Source organism: Aptenodytes forsteri, unplaced genomic scaffold (genome assembly GCF_000699145.1).
Source record: "Aptenodytes forsteri isolate BGI_AS27 unplaced genomic scaffold, ASM69914v1 Scaffold55, whole genome shotgun sequence".
Classification (NCBI taxonomy): domain Eukaryota; kingdom Metazoa; phylum Chordata; class Aves; order Sphenisciformes; family Spheniscidae; genus Aptenodytes; species Aptenodytes forsteri.
In genome coordinates, this window is record NW_008796063.1 from 1,981,154 (window position 1) to 1,988,261 (window position 7,108).

Here is a 7,108-nt window from a genome sequence, read left to right on the forward strand (position 1 = left end):
CCACGGCAGGGCAAGAGCCAACTCGCAGGCCAAGAAATCCGGGGTCTGTCACCTCCCCTGGACCGCTGTGAAGAAAAGCATGCACCACTAGGCATTGCTGGGCTCACTAGGCTTACGAGGGCAACTTGCAGCCATCAGACATCCTGTCCCTGCAAATCTGCCCTGAGTTGCGCCTTGTGTCGTGTAAAGTGAAAAGAGCTCAGACACCTTCATGTGGTTGCCTTAAAGCCACTTTTGGTTTGGGAGAGAGTGCTTGCAAAGCTTACGCCTTTGGAAGCATTTACTGAGGACTTAGGATTTTGCTGTGCAAAACTCGTTTTTGAATAATAGATGCTATGGGTAAAAAGGGATTTTGATGCCTACCTGAACTTTCATTATTGGACAGTTTTGCCTTTTTGCCTTTGAGAGTGCTAAAGTAAATGGAATTCAACTCTGAAGACTAGAATGTGAAGTGGTAAATATAAACCTCAGTTCTCCACACATACTTCAAGAGAGCCACTAGTAGTAATTTGCATGCGGTGCACTTTTCATAGCTAGCTTTAGTGGACTTAGTGTAAAACTGCAGCGCTGTGCATAAAGTTCTTCAGGTTATGCAGGCTGTCAGCAGTAAGTGTGGTCTGCGTGTAGAATTTTAAAAGGACCTTTAAGAAGCCGTTAAAAGGGTATTTTTAGGCTTTAGAAAGAAAAATGTGTTGAAGCGGCCTATGCATGAGAAGTAGACTGCAGCACTGATCAGGAATAGATGTAGGAGGTTTCTGTTAAGCACAGCTTCACCTGAACACAGGACTGGCCTTGGCAGAGGCAAGGCTTTGGGCAGCCTGCAGATGCCATGTGTACAGTCCTTGGAGCTGTACGCTGCCTGGAAGAGCAGAGTGAAAGTACATGCAATGGCACACACTGCATTCTGAAAAACTACAAGAAATAACAGACAAACGTTGTATTAACCTAGGTTGTTTTGTTCTTTTTTTTTTTTTGTCGGAGACTTTTGTAAACAGCTTTTCTTTACATCTTTACTTTTCTCTGCACAGAGAAAAGATTTTTGGACGAGTCTGCTTAGGCTTAAGTTGTTGTCTGGACATTTTCATTTTATGAGCAATTCCTGGTTCATAACTAGATCTCATACAGTGCTTTACAATAGTAAGTCACAAACCATTTGGTAAAATAAGAATCTTTTCATGGAGAAACTGAAGCAGGGAGGGTGAGAAGCAACTTGCAGAAAGTGGCCCGGTAAGGCTGGGCAAGCACAGCTGGGGAAAGTGAAACCTCCTAAGTCCTCATTAATGACTGCATCCTTAGGGCACACTGGGTAACAGCCACATATTTATCCTCCCCTTTACTACCACTTTTAAAAACTGGGGGTAACTGCTGCATTTTACTATGTCTTGCATGTTTAATCCCCTATTTTAATGGAGTTAATGGTGTTATATATATTGGACTAGTGGCAGAAATACCACACACAATCCGTTTTTAAACATTGACAAGTTACTGTTTGATAGTTACAATAGCACAGGTAATAACTGATAGTCCCTGTCCTTTTCTAGCCTTTTCTCTACTATTGCCAAGTAGCCCATTACAGTCCCTTTATGTTAAGTGTCATTCTTCAATATCCAATCTTTTCTTTCAGCATATCTGCAGACAGCACTAGATGTAATTACACCCCTGTCTCACAGCTCTGTTCTTCTTAGTCACATCTTCCCTCTCGGTTTTCTCCTTCCTGCAGACATTACCATGTGTAATAGTTTCTCCAAAGCATTTTCTTCTCCACCATACTCCTTTAAAGCTGATTTTTCCCTCCATTTTTGTTGAGAGGAATTTAAGTTGATGCTAGCTGGGTGGACAGAACAGGTTTGAACATAAATATCGGGTGCCATGAGCAGCTAAGAGACTTTCTACTTTGGTGTATCATCTGTTTAGTACCTGAGAGTAACCATCTGGCCACAGGCTAAAACCATTTAAGAATGGTTGAAAAACACTCTAAGAAAGTTCCTGATTAATTAATTAAGAAGTACTTGGATTAGTTTTGTTTCTAATCAGCTGAAATGAAAGGCTAAGAGGTTTCTCTGAAGGCAACGGGTAAATGAGTAAATGAAAGGTCAAAGTGAACAGGTAAATGAGTACAATGTAGAACGAACTGTTGCAGCTGCATGACTATTACACTGAGCCGGTCACTCTCAGCCCAACTCTCAGCTGAGCATTGCTCATAACTGAAGTCTGTGCTCCTCATTTTTTCCCACTAAAGATGCACCTTTGCTGCATCCATCGGATGTGGTGCCACCAGCATGCCTGGAAGACTGGAAATCTGTGAGATCCATGAAATCTGTTTGGAGAGGAGGCAGAACTGAAGGGAAAGTGGAGAAGTCGGAGGATATGATTAAGAGAGACATACAGTGAAGGTCTTTTGCTTTCACAGCGATGACTCACAAGTTAACAGCCTATAGTACCTGAGGATTTTACAGGGAGTAGCCTCCTGAAGGTATCCCTCATGCTTTCTGGCTTTTTGCATGAGAGAACACATTTCAGCTGGGTTTGTGACAGTGGCTCTCCCAGCTCTCTGTTCCCATCCTTTGCTCTCACCAGAGCTGTGCAGGAAAACAAGATCTGAAGTAGAAAACAATGGCCAGACTCAAACATTAGAGAAAGACTTTCCTTTTTCTGTCAGCATCAAACGCACATACTCTGCAGTTTCTCAGACAGGAATTGAACACCCTTTGTTAATGGTGAAGGTTGCCATGAGTGGATTCATGGGCCAGGTCGTTATGATGGGCAGGACTGTGAAACATCAGAAATTCTGTTGATGTGCCTCGGCTCAGCCTTGCACCAGCCCTTTACACGGCAATTGCTAGTGAGTAGCAGCGGAACACAGGCATTCTGCACCCCGCCTGACCATCTACATAGTCACAGGCCATTAAAGCTGCTTCATCAGCAACAATTTGAGGGACAATAAGGATAATGCTGAAACACTTTCTATTTTTGAAAAATGGGAGATTTTGGCTGGGGGAAGGAGAGGGATGTATCTCGTCTACTCTCTCATGACTCCCTTTGCATCCAGTATCCATTTTTAGTTTGGGCCAACTACTCTCCATCTGGCCTTGAACACATCCTGACTGCAATAGCAATACTTTTTTTTTTCCTTCTCCAATCCTAACTCGTGCAGTAATGGAGTCATGGGAATAGGTGGCTTCAAGTTTCCAGATGCCTCAAACTGTCCTTTTCTCAACTCCCAATGACTGAATGTTCATGATGTAAGCTGGGCACAGATCACCAAGAAACCTGTATTTTCCAGCTTGAATTTTTTCCTTTATGTATTTGCTGCACAAAACTTTGCCACGCATCGTCACAGGCCCAGCTGAATGGGATATGCCACTGTTGTTTTGTTTGTGTTTGTCAGCATCTACAAATCACTTTGGTGTTGAAGTCTGTGAACTATACTTTATACGTTTACATCTTCTGTCCCTGAATGCGCACTAATAAGAATCTAATGCCGTTCTTGGGGCAGGGCGTTAGTGTACAGCTTCATTTCCACCAGGAAAGAGGGACTTTAGACGGACATTGCTCCATGATCCAGCATTGTAGCGATAACAGAAAATCAAGTGGCAAACGGCAAATGCTCTTTCTGGCAGCAGCCTAGTATATTTTCTAGGGCAGGGACTGAGCTTGAAAGCAGAAGGTTGTATCTCCTAATGGAGCCACACAGAAACATCCATGTGCCATGGTGGCACTGGCAGCCCATTTTACACTGGGAGAGATCAGTGGTGGGCAGGACTCAGGGGAAGGGGGAGATCAGTTCCTCCTCCCCAGTTGCATGGGTTGACATAAATAACGTATCTCATACCCTGGCTATCTTTACAAATATAAAGGCACGTTGGATACATGTACATTTAGTAGGCAATAGTTGTAGTGCCAGGTGTTCTGGTAACATGTCTGACATCTGAAACGTATGGTTATATGTCAGGGATATGCATATGCAGAGAGCAAAGGCCTTTTCTTATTTTGGTTTTCCTTCCCCAGGAGAATAGCAACACGATGTGCTCTTAAAGTTTGAGTGCTTGCACTCAAGATCTCAGGCAGAACTGTACTTTAATCCCCATATCTGAGTGCGGAAAAAAGTGAAACGCGAACTTGCCAAATTCAAAAGCTGTTTGGAGATCCGTAGCTTGAAGCGAGGTAGGCTCACGTTTGTATCACTTGGTCTGCCTTTTACCCAGTGGGGCTGCACCGCATGCCAGCTAGCTTTGAGCTTGCAGCTTTCAAAGAACTTACCGACCTAACAGAGCTGTTTGTTCCTATAATTTTGAATATATTTATTTTTCTTTTTTTCCTCTCTGTTCCTTTCTCCTCCTTTGGAAGACATTTAAAGGACATGCAGACTACTTGTCTCTCCTCCAGACAAAATCCTCTTCCTCATGGTATAAAAAGTAGTTGCCTCTCCCACTGGGAGTTCCTATTGCTATAGTCTCTCTTATTTAATCCTTTTTCTTTTCTTTCTGCTTAATTATGTTAAGCTTCAAAACAAATAAGACTTGCTCTGACCTCGGAGTTAGAGGTCACAGCACTGAAGTGTTAAAAGAAAATCTTTTCTAGAGCCTGGGCATTCAGAACTTCAGTAAAGTACCAGGAAGGCATGTCTAGTGCAGCAGCAAGGGAGAACACAACGTAAGGTGATTTGTTACTGCCTCACAAAAGCATTTTCTCTACTGCCGCATCCTTTTTTAACATCCCAGCCCTTCCATTATCCCCCATGTTTCTTAGCACAGGCAAGAAAGGGTTATTGAAAGAGCTGTTGGCCATACAGTGCACATTGCAGGCATGGCATATGGCATACCAATGGCTCTATTGTCAGTCGGCCCAAGACCACAGAGGAATGAAACATTGCTGACTTTAACTGAATAGTGCTCTTGGCTAATGAGAAGGGATCCAGTGTAATTTATTCTCTCGTCCTGGGGAGGGGGGCTGGAAACAAGCCACAAAACCAAGGAACTATTACATATGCTTTTTTAACCGCTTGCAGAATAAGAAAGAAAAATTAGTTGTCTGATACTGATTCTATAACATAAAGCGGAATAATTCTCTAGAGTTTTTAGAGCCATACTGGTAGAACTAATTTAAATTCTGGTTCTTTTTCATACAGTAAGAAAGATTAGGTGTCAGCTGAATTAGCATTTAAACTAACCATTGTAGTCAATATAGCAGGATTAACTGCAAATTACAATCTTCAGTTCACTTTTTCATTGTAATTCGCCCATTGTGAGATTTTGCCCAGTTCAACAGATGTTTTGTTTAATACAAACAAGATCCTTTTCATCTAGAATACAGCTAAATTCTGCTGTAAGAGGCATGGTTAGCTGGTATAAAGCTGTAACAGCTAAATCCATGCTTGAACATATATAACAGAGACTTAAAATACATTGGAACGTATTTTTCAGCTGGAATAACCGGACATAATTCTAATAAAGTTATTTTGACACACATCAGTTGTGCTGCTTAAGTCTTTTAAAGCACTGTATTTAATTTTGTGATTTGCATCTAGGAGACATCAAAAGTGTCCAGTGAAATGTGCTTAAATGCATGTATATACTCTCCTAAATACAATTAAGAGCAATAGAGGAAGAAGAATAACAATTATTGAACACTGCATTGGGATCTTTTTTTTTTTTAAAGCCAGTTAGATGGTCTTTGGTTGATAAAAGACTGAGAAACTATTCTAAAACACATGACTGCAGCTGCTCTTTTCCATCACTAGGTCGAGCTATTACTTCAAAATGAGAAACCATCACCCTGCTAGTATTGTCGTTACCAGAAATAGAGGTGTAGAACAAATACAACAAAGGCCTGCAATGAAATAACTAGACTGGCAAATGTAACACTTTGCAGTGTGGAAAATAAACAACTGCACTATCACATACACTAAGCCAATTATTTTCTGTAAAAGAAAAAGATTTAATAGTGAAAGTAACTTTTTCCCGTTTTCTCACAGAAGTACACACTACAACAGAGCTCACTTCACAGTATGTATTGGTGTCTTACTAATTCTGTTAAATCAAGCAGTATTGAACCCTTCAAATGATTGCCTTGTTTCTTCATTATAGCTACTTACTCTGCTTTTTTCCTAGGAATTAATGCTGAATTCCGTACAAAGGTAAACTTCTGTTGTTGTTACTGCTATCATATAAACCGTAAAATGGAATGCCTCTCCTCCCTGTTCTTCCCTAGCTAGAAACACTAACAACAGACTTAGCAAAAACAGCTTTGTCTCTTTACATATAAAGAGAAGAAAGAGAATTCCTGATTAGAAAAAGAGAAGAAAACCAAAAAGAGAAGAAAACCAATTCTAAAGGAACTCAAAATGCAGTATCAATTCAAAAGGATTAAGAGAATTAAACAATTAATGATTGCAAAGTAGAAGAAGAGTTAGTTCTGCATTCTAATTCTTATTGAACAATACCTCATCTCTTACCACAGATGCCAGATAATAATGTGGCTATTTCTACTAACTGAACAGGATAATTTCCAATATTAATTCCAACATTTTTGTTAAGCTATTTTTCTTTGGGGGTGTGTGTGTCAAAGAAAAGTAAAGAAACATGAGCCAACTAAAGTCTTCTATCAACTCTCATAGAAATACAATTATACAGGAATGATACTTTATAGCAGCATTACTTTGAATATCATTTTAGCTGACAACAATCCCCTGAACCTCTTTGCTTTTGCCAGGAACAGGTACGAGATAGGCAAACAAAAGAATGTATCCACAAGTGTTGGCTACACCTCAAGCTATTCTGAAATGCATGTCTTTTATTAGAGATTTTATTATTAGAGAATTTATTATTTTATTATTATTGTAGGATTTGACAGAGAAAATATTTGCACTTGCCTTGGCTAGCTTTTCAGTTTCATGCATATGTAAAATAAACAGAAATGTACTTATCTATACAGAAATACATCAGTAACAAGAATAAATCATAGAATCATAGAATAGTTTGGGTTGGAAGGGACCTCTAAAGGTCATCTAGTCCAACCCCCCTGCCATGGGCAGGGACATCCTCAACTAGATCAGGTTGCTCAGAGCCCCGTCCAACCTGACCTGGAATGTTTCCAGGGATGGGGCATC